Here is a 14,208-nt window from a genome sequence, read left to right as displayed (position 1 = left end):
GTTCTAGTCCTGCCATAGGCATGAAGTCAGCTGGGTGCCCTTGAGCCAGTCACTCCCTCTCAGCCCTGGGAAGAAGGAGGCAAGGACAAACCACTTCTGAAAACGCTTCCAAGAAAATTGCAGGGACAAGTCCAGGTAGTAGCCAGGAGTCAAGACTGACCTGAAGGTGCGGGTGCGCGCGGACACACACACACACACAGAGGAAAGGACTCCCACGAGAAGGGAGTCCGAAACTGCTCAGAAAAAAGACAGTCACTGAACAGCCCAACTCCAAATCTTTTTGGACTTTAGAGAGCAATAACAGCTTTTGAAACTGAGTCTGCTGCAAGAGCCAACAAAATTGGTGGCACATGTGCTGTCTGCTGTATTGTGACCAATCCCTGAGTGGCTGCATTGTGTGCTAATTGAAAAGTTTGTAGAGTCTTCCAAAGGCAGCACCACCCAAACTCTCCTATAGCAGCCCGTGCCAGATGTCGCTGGTGCACAAATAAACAAAACAGTACAGTTCAAGGAGAGTAGAGAGGAAGAGACATCTGGGCCTTGGAAATGCATCACAAGCTATTAATTCTATTTCAACTGTTTCTAGTTAGCCTCAATTTTGATTTTGTCAAAATGAAGCTGCAAACTTGTCCTGATATTTGAGATTTCTTCTGACTGGAAAATGTTCACCTCCCATATGCAAACACTTTCAGGACAACCTTTGGTTTCCAATAGAGCACGTAGATGAAGATTATAATGCTCCAGGATGTAGCAAACCATCTCTAAGACTTTTCAAGTCCACTAACCATAATCCCTTCTTGCTGATATATGTGGAGACAAATATAACTGCAAAGAATAGCTGCCAACTGTATCACCATGAACTTAGAAAAGCTGGGAAGAAAGCTCAAAACTTTGGGGACTCAGCTGATATCCTAATTCATCCCTCCAGTCCATAGAAAAGGATCAGAAAGGAGATGAAGCCGGCAAGTCAACCATCAAAGAATAAACTCTCTGTGTAGAAAAAACGATTGAAGCAACCTGGGCATCTATTTGTACTCTCACTGTTTCGAGGGTGCAACAGATGCAGAATCAGACCATGGATTCCATGTGGTTATCCATGATAAAGTTCACTATTTATCAGAACTGACTTGGGATCCCAAGCTGAAGTTTTGAAATTCAGTGAGAAAGAAGGGTCAGGAAAAGCAACTGTGCAGGGCAGGGACAGTCACCATTGTCAAGTTTGGCAGTGGTACAATTAAGAGAAGGAACTTCCAGAGACAATGCTAAGTACTGATTGTCTTCATGAACAGGAGAAGAAAGAGCCATAAGCTGGAAATTTTATTCATGTATTTGATTTATATAGCTGTCCATCTTACACAACATAACTCTGGGTGGCTCAAGAATAACTGTAAAAGTTATTATAACAATAAAAACATAAAACCAAACACAGAAAACTCCCAGCACCTCCAACTGCAACGTCCCCCCAAAATCTTTCTGGGCTCTAGCCTCACACTACCCCAATGCTTGTGGGAGAAGCCAGGTCTTCATGGTTTTTTGGAAGCCTGGGAGGATAGAGGCCTGCTGTGTCAGGTTCGGTCAGCACGAGGCTTCAGGGAAGCACGGGGCAGGGAAGCTCGCAACCAGACCACGCGGAATCCACCGGCGGTAGCTAGCGGGGAAAAGAGGAACCGAAAGCGCCGCTAATTAACGAGCCACCTGCGGCCAGCTAAACAGGAAAACCACAGCGGAAGCTTTTAACTATGAACTGATAACGGCGCGAGCAAGCAAGGAACGGGGCCGCAGGGCAGCGAAACAAGATCGCAACGCAGCACAGAACCCGCGGGTCTGCACGTAGCAGGGAGGGACCAACCCAGCCGGAGGGGGACTGGCAATCAAGGACAATGGACTCTGACCGACCCTGCCATCATGAACAATCAAGGGGGACATTGGGGGGCCCAATAGTCCACAGCTGCAACGCGATCACGAGGCGGGAAAAAGCGCGGGAAGGGGGGAATATAACAAGTGATGCAATTGTACCAAGCCAGTCCTGGCTTTGCTTGTGACTACTACGTTACGCATGAGTAAACCTTTGTGAACCACACGTGTCACGAGAGTTTCTCTGTCGAACGGGGCAAATCTCACATAAAGCCAGGACTCACCGTCAGCGCTACCCGGTACCACCGAGGAGCGTTTTCTTTCTCAATACAGGCATGACCAGCGACGAGGAATCCGTGGGTCAGCTGGAGCGCGAGGAACCCAGGCTCGCGGAAGGGCGGTCGGAGCCGCCCGGGAGCGACGGGGCAGCGGCCAGGGCCGGGCGCCCTCCATCCGAGCGGTGGTCAGTGGGCGTGAACCAAGGACCAGACGGTTCAGGCGTTACGATGACCCGGGGTTCGGGGTTCCGGAACCGCGAGTGGAGCGAGGAATTCGCCCGACTAGAGGAGAGAGTCGAACGACGCCTAGACGCCGTGGAGGCGATGCTCCAGACCCTACTACAGAGAGTGGGGCCACCGGCGGTGAACGAGGGGGCGAGCGACAGGGGGGCCGGTCCGGCACCCCCGCCGGCACCACCCATGGCGCCCCGGTCGGAGGACCAACGGGCGGCAGACGCCCTGAGACTTCGAGGTATCACTGGGAAGTTCTCAGGGGACCCCGAACAGCTGCCGCACTTTCTGACGCACGTCAGCGGGTTCATGCAGAGGGGTGGTCACCTATTCGCTAGAGACGAGGACAGAGTATCCTACGTGGCCGAGCTGCTAGATGGCCAAGCAGCCAGCTGGGTGATCGGGCTGTACGATGCCAACGCGGTGGAACTACGGAGTTTCCCGGACTTCATGCAGGCGCTCCGGGACAGATTCGAGGACACATTGAGCGCCAAGCGGGCGGAGGACGACATCCTACAGTTCAGACAGCGGGGCAAATCGGTATCGGAGTATGCCCTGGAGTTCCGGAGGTTGGCCGAGAAGCTCACGGACTGGCCGGAATCCCTGAAGGTGAAGTATTTTAAGAGGGGACTCAACCCAGAGATCCTGGAACGGGCACTGGGGCGGGACGACCCGCCCACAGTGAAGGATTGGATCTGGCTGGCCGGAACGGCGGAATCGGCGTGGCGGCAGATCCAACAGAGCACAAGACGACGGGACCAGCCGAGGGACCAGCCGAGGGAGAGGACCTCCGAGGAGAGGCGGAGCGGTTGGCGGCAGTCCACCGGGGGGCGAGAGGCGACCAGAGCCCCGAATCTGTGCTTCCGATGCGGAGGCAGAGGCCACCGAGCGGCGCAGTGCCCGACGGAGCGGGAAGGAGCCCCACCACGGCCCGAAGTCAAGCCCCCGCGTGCGAACGGGAAAAGGACCGGCGACCGACCGCGGAAGGGGGCAGTGGCGGCGGTGACTGAGAAAGGACGCGGGGGGTGGTCGACCCCGGAGACAGCATCCTCCGGAGAGGACTCGGAGCCGGCGGGAAACGAGGCGCGCTCGCACTGAACGGCGTCCCAGTGCGAGCAGGGGAGTCGAGGCGCGCGGACCCAATAGGAGACGAGGACTGCCCACCGTTCCGGGTGAGGATACACGTCCGGGGGGTGAGATCCGGAGGGGAGGCGCAGCTACGGGCGCTACTGGACTCGGGCTGCACCCACTGCTTGATGCACCCAGCGGTGGTCTCGGGACTCGGGCTACAGCTGAGGCGCCTCCGGGAGCTCATTTCATTCAGCCAGTTAGATGGCACGCTGGCAGGGGGGGGCCAGCTCAGTATTACACCGAGCCGGTCCAGATGACGATCGGGAGTCACCGGGAAGAACTGAGGTTTGTGGTGGTCCCGGTGGCCGACTACGCGGTAGTACTCGGCTTGGCGTGGCTGCGGCGGCGGAACCCACGAGTCGACTGGACGGCGGAGGCAGTGCGGTTCGGGGTCGACAGACCGGCGAGGGGCGAGAGCAGAGGGGACCGAGCCGTGGAGACGGAGGCAGCCGCAACCACCGGCGGGCAAGCGGAGGGTCCGGGACACCAGGAGACGGGGCGAGAGCAGATGGGGCCCGAGACCCGGGCGGCAACAGCAGCAGCAGCAGCGCCGGGACCCCGGAGACCCGCCACGATCCCGAGGCGAGGGGAGGCAGCGGCGACTGGCGAGGTGACCGCAAAGCGAGGGGCCGGACCCGGGGAACCCCCGACGGGCGGCGGAATCCCGAGGCAGTATCGAGACCTGGCGGCAGCGTTCGGGGAGAAGGAGTCCGACCAGCTCCCACCACACCGGTCCAGTGATTGCGCCATCGAGCTAGAGCCAGGAGCGACCCTGCCTAAGCTGAAAATGTACTCCCTGTCGAGGAGGGAGATGGGGGCCCTGCGCGAGTTCATAGACAAGAACCTAGCGCGGGATTCATCCAACCCGCGAAGTCACCATTAGCGGCCCCGGTGCTATTCCGGGAGAAGAAGGATGGCTCGCTCCGTATGTGCGTAGACTACCGGGGGCTGAACGCAATCAGCACGGAGTACAAATACCCCCTCCCCCTGATGAAGGACTTGATGTCGCATCTGTCGAAGGGGAGGGTGTTCACAAAACTGGACTTGCGCGAAGCCTACTTCAGAGTCAGGATCCGCGCAAAAGATGAGCGGAAGACGGCGTTCAACACCCCGCTCGGAAGCTACCAGTTTTCCGTGATGCCGTTCGGATTAAAAGGGGCCCCGGGGGTATTTATGCACCTAATAAATGAGGTGCTGCACGACCTACTCTACCGGGGCATCCTGGTCTACCTGGACGACATCCTCATCTACACCGAGACCCTGGCGGAGCACGTGAGCCTGGTGCGCACGGTGCTCCAGAGACTGCTGAAGGCACAGCTGTACGCAAAGCTCTCGAAATGCGAGTTCCATCGAGAGCAACTAGACTACCTCGGCTACCGAATATCCAGCCGGGGAATTGAGATGGACCCGGCGAAAGTAAGGGATGTCCTGGGCTGGGAAGCGCCGCGAACCCGGAGGCAACTCCAAAGCTTCCTAGGGTTTGCGAACTTCTATCGCCAGTTTATCCCGAACTTCGCCCAAATCGCCCTTCCCCTAACCGACCTGCTAAAAACCAAGGGCACTGGGAAACCCCCCAAGCCCAGCATGGCACTCGCGTGGACTACAGAATGCCAGGGGGCGTTTGAGGAACTAAAACGGCGGTTCACAGCGGAGCCGATCCTGCGCCATCCCAACCCAGACCGGCGGTTTATAATCCAAGTGGATGCATCAGACGTGGCAACGGGGGCAGTCCTGCTCCAACCCAGCCCGGAGGGGGCCATCCACCTGTGCGCCTACGCCTCCCGCAAATTCACCGAGACGGAGAGGAGGTGGATGGTGTGGGAGAAAGAGGCGTATGCGGTCAAGTGGGCGCTGGCCACGTGGAGGCATCTACTGGAGGGGGCAACTGAACCGTTCGAGGTGTGGACGGACCATAAGAACCTCGAGGCCCTGAAGACCCCGCGTAAGCTATCCCCCAAACAGGCACGGTGGTCCCAATACTTCGGGAGGTTCAGGTTCACACTGAAACACATCCCCGGGAAGCACAACTTCCTAGCAGATGGACTGTCTCGCATGCCCCAACACGCCAGCCTACGGGAGGAGATCGTGGACTCCGTCATCCCCGCCAGCAGGCTGGCTGCAAAGGCGGTGACCCGAAGCCAGACCAAGGGGGAGCGACGGGACGCGGCGCCTGAAGTAAGGCAAGGGTTCGCGGAGGCGGCGGAGCGGGACGCTTGGCTCAAGCAGAACCGAGAGGCGCTAACCGGGCAAGAGGGGTTGTGGTGGCACGAAGGAAAGCTGTACGTGCCCGAGGGTTGCCGACGGGAGGTCATGGAGAGAGCCCACGACAGCCGGAGCGCGGGGCATTACGGCTTCGTAAAGACACTCCACTTAATCCGGCGGCAGTTTTGGTGGCCCACGCTCCGGAAGGACGTGGAGGTGTACTCGGGGGGTTGCCCGGTGTGCGCGACAGCGAAAGGGGCCAAAGGCAAACCTAGAGGCCTACTCCAGTCGGTAGCGGAACCCGACGGCCCTTGGCAAGAGGTCGCCATGGACTTCATAGTGGAGCTCCCGGAGAGTAAGGGGAAGACCGCCATTTGGGTGGTCACGGACTTATTCTCCAAACAAGCGCATTTTGTAGCGTGCCGGCGAGTCCCCACGTCCGAGGGGCTGGCGAGACTGTTCGTGCAACATGTCTACCGACTCCACGGCGCACCTCGACGGGTCGTCAGCGATCGGGGCGGCAACTTCATCGCGAGGTTCTGGCGGGAGTTCCTGAAGCGGGTGGGGACGAAACAAGCCCTATCCTCTGCGGCGCACCCGCAGACGGATGGAGCCACGGAACGCCTGAACGGGGGGCTCGAACAGTACCTGCGCTGCTACGTGGGGCACCAACAGGACGATTGGGCGGAGCTACTACCATTCGCGGAGGTGGCATACAACAACGCCGTCCACAAGAGTACCGGGTTCTCTCCGTTCAAAGTAGCCACCGGGAGAGATTTCGTCCCCATGCCGGAGCTGCCTCAGCCGGAATCCCAGATCAACTCCCTAGACGCCTGGTTCGCCCAAATCGACGAGACCCGGCGAGCGGCGCACGCGGCATTGCAAAGAGCCAAAGCCGACTACAAGAAACACGCGGACCGCAAGAGGCTCCCCGAGGAGAAATGGAAAGTGGGGGACCAGGTGTATCTGTCAACCAAAAACCTAAAGACGCACCAGGCATCGAAAAAACTCAGCCCGAGGTTTGTGGGGCCGTTCCCCATTACGGAGGTCATCAATCCGGTGACCGTCAGGCTGACGCTCCCGAAAAGCCTCGGGAAGATCCACCCGGTGTTCCATTGCAGCCTGCTAAAGTTGCACCAGCCGGGGAACGCCTGGCACAAGGCGGAGGGAGTGCCGCCACCCATCATGGTCGGGGGGGAGCAGCACTTCGAAATCAACCGGATACTGGACGCCCGGAGGCACAAGGGGCAGACCCAGCTCCTAGTGCAATGGAAACATTTCCCCAAGTCCCACAGCGAATGGGTGAGTAAAACCCACATAAGGGCGCCGGACCTAGTGCGGGACTTTTACAGTAAATACCCCGGGAAGCCGAAATAGAACCGAGGGGGGGGGAGTTGTCTTCAGGGGGGCGGCATGTCAGGTTCGGTCAGCACGAGGCTTCAGGGAAGCACGGGGCAGGGAAGCTCGCAACCAGACCACGCGGAATCCACCGGCGGTAGCTAGCGGGGAAAAGAGGAACCGAAAGCGCCGCTAATTAACGAGCCACCTGCGGCCAGCTAAACAGGAAAACCACAGCGGAAGCTTTTAACTATGAACTGATAACGGCGCGAGCAAGCAAGGAACGGGGCCGCAGGGCAGCGAAACAAGATCGCAATGCAGCACAGAACCCGCGGGCTTGCACGTAGCAGGGAGGGACCAACCCAGCCGGAGGGGGACTGGCAATCAAGGACAATGGACTCTGACCGACCCTGCCATCATGAACAATCAAGGGGGACATTGGGGGGCCCAATAGTCCACAGCTGCAACGCGATCACGAGGCGAGAAAAAGCGCGGGAAGGGGGGAATATAACAAGTGATGCAATTGTACCAAGCCAGTCCTGGCTTTGCTTGTGACTACTACGTTACGCATGAGTAAACCTTCTTTGTGAACCACACGTGTCATGAGAGTTTCTCTGTCGAACGGGGCAAATCTCACATGCTGGACCTCAGGGGGGAAGGTGTTCCAAAGGGCAGGGAGGAGCAGTGCCTAGGTCCCACTAGGTGGCAACATTTAAGGGAAGAGACCTGGAGCGCACCCACCATGCCAGACCTAGTGGAACAGGCAGATACCCTCAGGGAGAGGTAGGGAGACATTCTGAGCGAAACAACCCTAACAGGAAGTCCCAAGGACTGGGTTTGCATTTGGATCCGGAGCTAGCAGCTGCCTTGCATTCAGGCTTTTGGGAGACCTGCTTGTCTGAGCCTCCCTGGCCTGCCTTCTCATGAAATTGTCTTCTGCAACAGGGGTTCCAACCATCGTTGCCACTTCGCAAAGGATGGCCTCCCTGGGTAGCCCTCTCGCAAAGGTGCCATGATGTGTCTCAAAATTCCAAATGTGCTTATTGGCTCCAAAAAATTAACAAGCTTCTGTGGTCAGTCAATGTGAAATTTCCCTATCTAATCTTAAGATGGACCCTAAGGAATGATAATACCACCATTTAGCTTTTTGGCAAGAACATCAGTATGCTGATGATACCCAGCTGTATATCTATGCTCCTGGTGAAGCAATGCTGCTGCTATCACGTCCCAGTCTCTGGAAGCTGTGGGGGTTTGGATGGGGTAAACAGGCTTTAGCTCAACCCTCGCAAAACTGAGTGGCTTTGGGTTCTGAGGCCTTTGCGTTCCGGGGAGTTACCATCTTTGGAGATGGATGGAGTTGCTCTACCCCAGACAGACCTTGTACACAATCTGGGGGTAGTTCTGGACTCATGATTCCTGCTTGAGGAGCAGGTGGCAATCAGGGCTAGGAGGGCCTTTATGCAACTTTGTGTTGTGTGCCAGTTGTGCGCGTCCCTGGATCAGGAGGCTTTACTCTCATGCCCTGGTCACCTCCCACATGGATTACTGTAACACTCTGTATATGGGGCTGCCCTTGAAGAGCATCTGGAAGCTTCAGCTGGTGCAAAATGCAGTAGCACAGGCAGTTATGTGCACTCCTTGATCAGTGCACATTACACCTCTGCTCCACGAGCTGCACTGGCTGCCAATTTGCTTCCAGGGTCAATTCAAGGTGCTGGTAATGACCTATAAAGCTCCACATGGCATAGGGCCAGGTTATTTGAGGGACCGCCTCTCCCCAGTTACATCTACCTGTCCCATCACATGCGGCAGGAGGGGCATATTGTGGGTCCTGACATCCATGAAGGAATGTCCTCTGATGGGACCGAGGAGGAGAGTCTTTTCTGCTACAACACCCACCCTTCAGAACATCATTCTCCCAGAGGTGAGATTGGCTCCAACCCTGTTGGCCTTCTGGAAGACCCCTAAAACTTAATTTTGTCATTGGGCCCAGGAATCCCATGGAAGTGCGGAGCCTGCTAAATGATTGCATTTGTTTTAAGTTTAGAATGCACCCTCCCATGTTTTTGTTAGAGTTTTTAACTGTTTTAATTGCATTTTAATGGTCTTGTTTTTTAAATTATTTTGAATATGTGAGGGTGTTTTGTTGTTGTTGTTTGACTATGTATGCCATCCAGAGTCACACTGTGAGAAAACTTGGTTTTCCATCTGGCCTGGGGATCCAGGAACGTGGGTATGGAGCCTGCAAAGTGGCTGCATTACTAGGGAAATTGAGTGCGCTCTCCTGCAGATTATGTTGTTTTTAATGATTTTTGTTGTTATGTTTTGGGTTATTTTGTTGTATTGTTTTTTGTGTTTTTTAACGTTGCATGGCGCTCAGAGTCACATATGTGAGATGGGTGGCTATATAAATTTACCAAATAAATAAATACATAAACATCAACTATAGGAAGTTGCAATAACTTGAACCATAGAACTCCCTCTTGTCATCCTGGAGTGGCAGCTGCTCTCTTCCTCTTTAGGCATGAGTCATTTTCAGCCCTACTTAAAGATGCTCTAGATTGAACCTGGGACCAGGCATTACAGAGATCCACCTCTAAGCAAATCTTAACATGTTTTAGTTCTTCAAAGCAAATAGTTTTGCATTAAAATAGCTTGATCAAGTTAAATGCTTTGTGCATTTTGAGGCCCTTGGAATTTTCCTGTTTTTATTACAAGTGTGTTAAATGAATATTGCAACTAGTTTTTAAATCTCTCAGACGGGAACCTTAGATAGAAAACTTACACCAGTGTGGTTTCTATTAAAGTTGATATCCATCTATCAAAGGCTTCTATTTCTGAACTCCCAGACTAAATAGTTAAGTAGTATTTAATATTTTCACATACTCTCCTCCTCTTCCATAGGAAAGCACCTTATGGGCTGTTTAGGAGTGGACAAATAGGATGTTCCCAGAAATGTTGTCTCTTTACCAAATTAGGGGGAAAAAAAACCCACCACCTTTCAGGCATGTAGTTCAAGTTGTAGCCAAAATACATGTGGTTTTGACTGTAACACATGGGAAATACTATGGTAATTAATTTCAGAATGCACGAGTGCACACCAAAGATTAGAAAGAGGAATGGGTGGTATGAAGTAGATCTGACTGAGCAGGGTTGCCAAAGTACATGTTTGCTTGTCCTCTAGGGCTCCTCTAATCTTGATATCCAGCATCATTTTCCTTTTTATACTTGTCTGCCCTATCAGTATACACATTGCTAGTGACTCTGTGGAATGAGTTACCCTGTTCTTTCTTGCATATGACTGCTCCTGTTTCCTGTTCTTGTGTCACAAAATCATAAAGTTGCACAGGCCATTTAGGTAACTGAATACAATCTCAAGCTCATTGTAAGAATGCAAATTGAAGCATCCCAGACAGGTGGCTATTTAGTCTTGACTGAACACATCAAATGTAGCTGCTGAGAGTCAAGTTGACTGTGGTGGTATATAAATTTAAACAATGAATGGCCACTCACTGCTTCTCTGGGTAATTGTTCCACTGTCAAATGCTCTTACAATTCCTCCTTGGCTCTTGAGGCCTCCATGGCCAGAAAAGTGTTGACGCAATGACATCTTGTGTGCCAGTTGTACCCATTCCTGGGTTGGAAGGCACTGCTCATGCCTTAGTTACCTTTCAACTGGACCACTGCAATGCGGTCTACATGGGGCTGCCCTCGAAGGGATTTGGAAGCTTCAGCTGGTCCAGAATGCAGCAGCCAGTGTAGTTCTGGGTACAGCATGAAATGCCCTCGTGATGCTGCTGTCCTGGTCCCAATAAGCTTCCATGTGCTGGCTGTCACCTTAAAGCCCTGCGTGGTGCAGGACTAGGCGATTTGTGAGACTGCCTTTCTTACCCTGTGGTCTCCACTTGTCCCACCAGGTCCGGCAGAGTGGGCATGCTCCTTGGGGAACAGTGCCACCTGGTAGGTCCCAGGAAGCATGCCTTCAACATCTTGGTGCCTGCGGTGGAACAGCTTCCCCCACTCTGCCACAGACTGCCCCAACTCCATTGGCCTTTTGGAGGTAGTGAAGACCTGGCTCTTCCACCAGGCACTGAGGCCAGGAGGTTAACTATGGGAGCTTTGGCACTGGGGAATATGATTTCTGATTTTTGAGATTTTATTGGGCCTTGGTTGGTCTCTTTTGGTTTCACTAGAATGTTTTGTTTTTGTTTGCTGCCCAGAGTTTCTTGGGATAGATGGGTGGTCATATAAATTGGAAAAAAAATAAAAATAAAGGTGCTTTGAGCTGGAATCTGCCTTGTTGTAACATGAATGTGTTATTCTCAGTCCTGGAATGAGAGAGAACACATCCTGACCTTTCAATTGACATCCTTTCAAGTATTTGAAGTGCACCTTGTATCTTCCACAGCCTCTTTTCTCAAGGCAAAACAGATATACTATCGCTCCTTCCAATGACTTAATGTCTACTTTTCTGAAAATGTTAGTTGCCCCTCTCTGAATCCTTTTTTAAATTGTGGTATCCATAACTGGGTAAAGTGCTCAAGAGAGGGTCTCACCAAAGCAGAATAAAAAGGAAGAATTATGTCCTGTGATTTCCAAATTGCATTTCTGCTGATAAGCCTAAAACTGCAGTTTGAGGAAGAATCATTGATGACACCTTAAGTGTAACTTTGTCCCCATTTATCTCAGATTTAACAAACTTGCTGACAGACTGTTCTATCAAATATAGTACATCTACTGCATTTCCACAAGGAAGTTATCCAATCCCAAAAATGAAATAAAATTTGTTCTTGACAATTCCATGCTGATTTCCGATAATTATAGCATTGCTTTCATGGTGCTTACAGATGCATTGCTTTATGACTACTCTAGGATTCCCACAACACACATAAGAGATGCCTCCAGCTCTGATGACCACAGAGCAGGTGAACTTTCCACAGAGATCCTTGGCCTTTGGAGTTTTGCACCAACTGCAAAAGAGGCAAGCATGTGAACATTTCCTCTGGTGTGAAGTGACATGAAGAGTGACCACCTCTTCTACCAATTTTTTGGTCTGAGGCAGAACGTTAGAGGACTCAGGTAAGCTGAAGAAGGCTCAGACTGAAATAGAGGCCAAAGTCCTTTGTGGAAGGAAGCCAAGTGGTCAAATTTAAATGCAGGGGAGGTTGAGACTGTGAAGATGAGTGAAAGGGTGTGAGAAGATGGAAGAAAGAATAAGGAAGAAAAATCAAATGAAGGAGAATATTTAAAAGCAAGGACAACATGGAAGCACACAGCAAAGGCATTGTGACAGTGTCCAAGGAGAGAATTATACAGATTCAAATGGACAGTATTTTGAAGAAGGTCAACAGAGGTGGTGGACAAGTGGGATGAAGCCATCAGTGGAGAGCAGCAACCTCCTGCATCACCAGTGCAGGGCAAGGAAGGGGTGGTATAGAGAAGGAAGAAAAGGCTCCTTGATGTAATTAGTGGAGAGGCAGTTCAGATATTGGCAAGACTGTTTGGGGTATACTGCTGTTGCCACCAACTGCCACCAATTGTGCTACTGTGCAGCAGTTGCTAAATGTCACATCTCTTGAAACAGACCTTGGTGGGAAATGATAGAACCTGGCGCATGGGAAAGACCGCAGTCCTCTGCCACCTACTGAAGGAGGTTTGCTCCAGCTGCCTTATCTCTTTCTTCTGCTTAAATTTCTCTGCTTGAAAGAATTAGAAGGATCTAGGTAAGAGTTATTGGGGGGGGGTGGTGGTGGTGAATTTTCAACTCTTTTTCTTCATCTAATATTGTAAAACTTCAAGCTGGCTCCTGAGGATTGGCACTGTGCACCAATTACACTGCATATTTCTATTCATTCTACTTATCTTTAGAATGGCCACTGATTCCCTAGTTTAATTTAAAGGGGTCTAGTTCACAAGTGGTTACTCTTCCACAACTGATTCCTGTTCCTATTTCATGCAGGTGATTTAGAATGGGGAAAGATTGTAGGTCACCCAATGCCCCTCAGAAAGCAAGTTTGTCTAATCTGCACCCTGTGGGGCCTGTAGCAGGAAGAATTGGGGCTACCTGCTTCTCATAGAATGCCTAGCCACTAGTGAATCAAGTCGGCCCTTTGATTAACCTTATTCTTGCTGGAAATATTGCCTTGGCAATGTTTATAGGGACCTGCCTGTTTATGAAAAATTGGTTGCTTTCACTGCCTTCTCCAAGGCCAGGTCCAGTTGCCACTGTGCCATTCGTAGGAGGGGAGGGTTGCACTAATCTCTCAGGCTGGATTACAGTTGTATCCACCAGCAGTTCAGTCCAACCTCATTTGAGATGACTGTTAGATTTCAGCAGCAGTCTCAGATACTATTAACTGTCTTATACCACCCTCCAGATATACCACCTTCCTTGATAAATTCTCAGCTTGGCTCATTATTTTAGATGTCTCAGGTTGCTGCTGGCTGGAGATTTCAATACTCATTCTTATACTTCTGGGTTTTGTTTTTTCCAAAGAGTTTTCAAAACTTCTACAATTTCATAACTTGACAATTCTGGATACACTGCAAAGGACTTTTCACTTGATTATATCAAAAGATTTGGATCCAATATTTCATTTTTGATATGCCTGATCATTATTCTGTTCAGTGGTACTTTCCTGTCTTTCAATCAATCCCTCTTGAGTTATTCAAACTAGAGACTTGTAGATCTGTCCAAAGCTAGTTTTTGCTCCCAGGTGGTAGATTTTCAGTGCATACACAGATGTCTGCCAATACAGGTAGTCCTCAACTTATGACAATTGGGACTGGAACTCCCATCACAAAGCGATGTAGTCGTTAAGTGAGTTGCGCCTGACATTATGAACTTTTTTGCCATGGTCATTAAGCGAATTACATGGTCGTTAAGCAAATCCAGCTTCCCCTATTGACTTTGCTTGTCAGAAGCCCCCTGGGAAGGTCGCAAATGGCGATCATGTGACACCAGGATGCTGCAACTGTTAATTTTGATCATATGACCATGGGGATGCTGCAATGGTTGTAAGTGCGAGGACTGGTTGTAAGTCACTTTTTTTAGTGCCATCATAACTTTAAATGGTCATTAAAGGAAAGGTCGTAAGTCGAGGACTACCTGTAAGTTTGCTAAACTATATGTGAAGACCACAAGACATGCCTTGGATACAATAACCCCATAAAA

The sequence above is a fragment of the Python bivittatus genome, unplaced genomic scaffold (genome assembly GCF_059951505.1).
Source record: "Python bivittatus isolate LINGU-HERP-01145 unplaced genomic scaffold, Pbiv_v1 ctg000040_np1212, whole genome shotgun sequence".
NCBI classification, from domain to species: Eukaryota; Metazoa; Chordata; class Lepidosauria; order Squamata; family Pythonidae; genus Python; species Python bivittatus.
The sequence above is the reverse complement of the archived record's forward strand: the minus strand, read 5'-3'. Positions refer to the sequence as shown.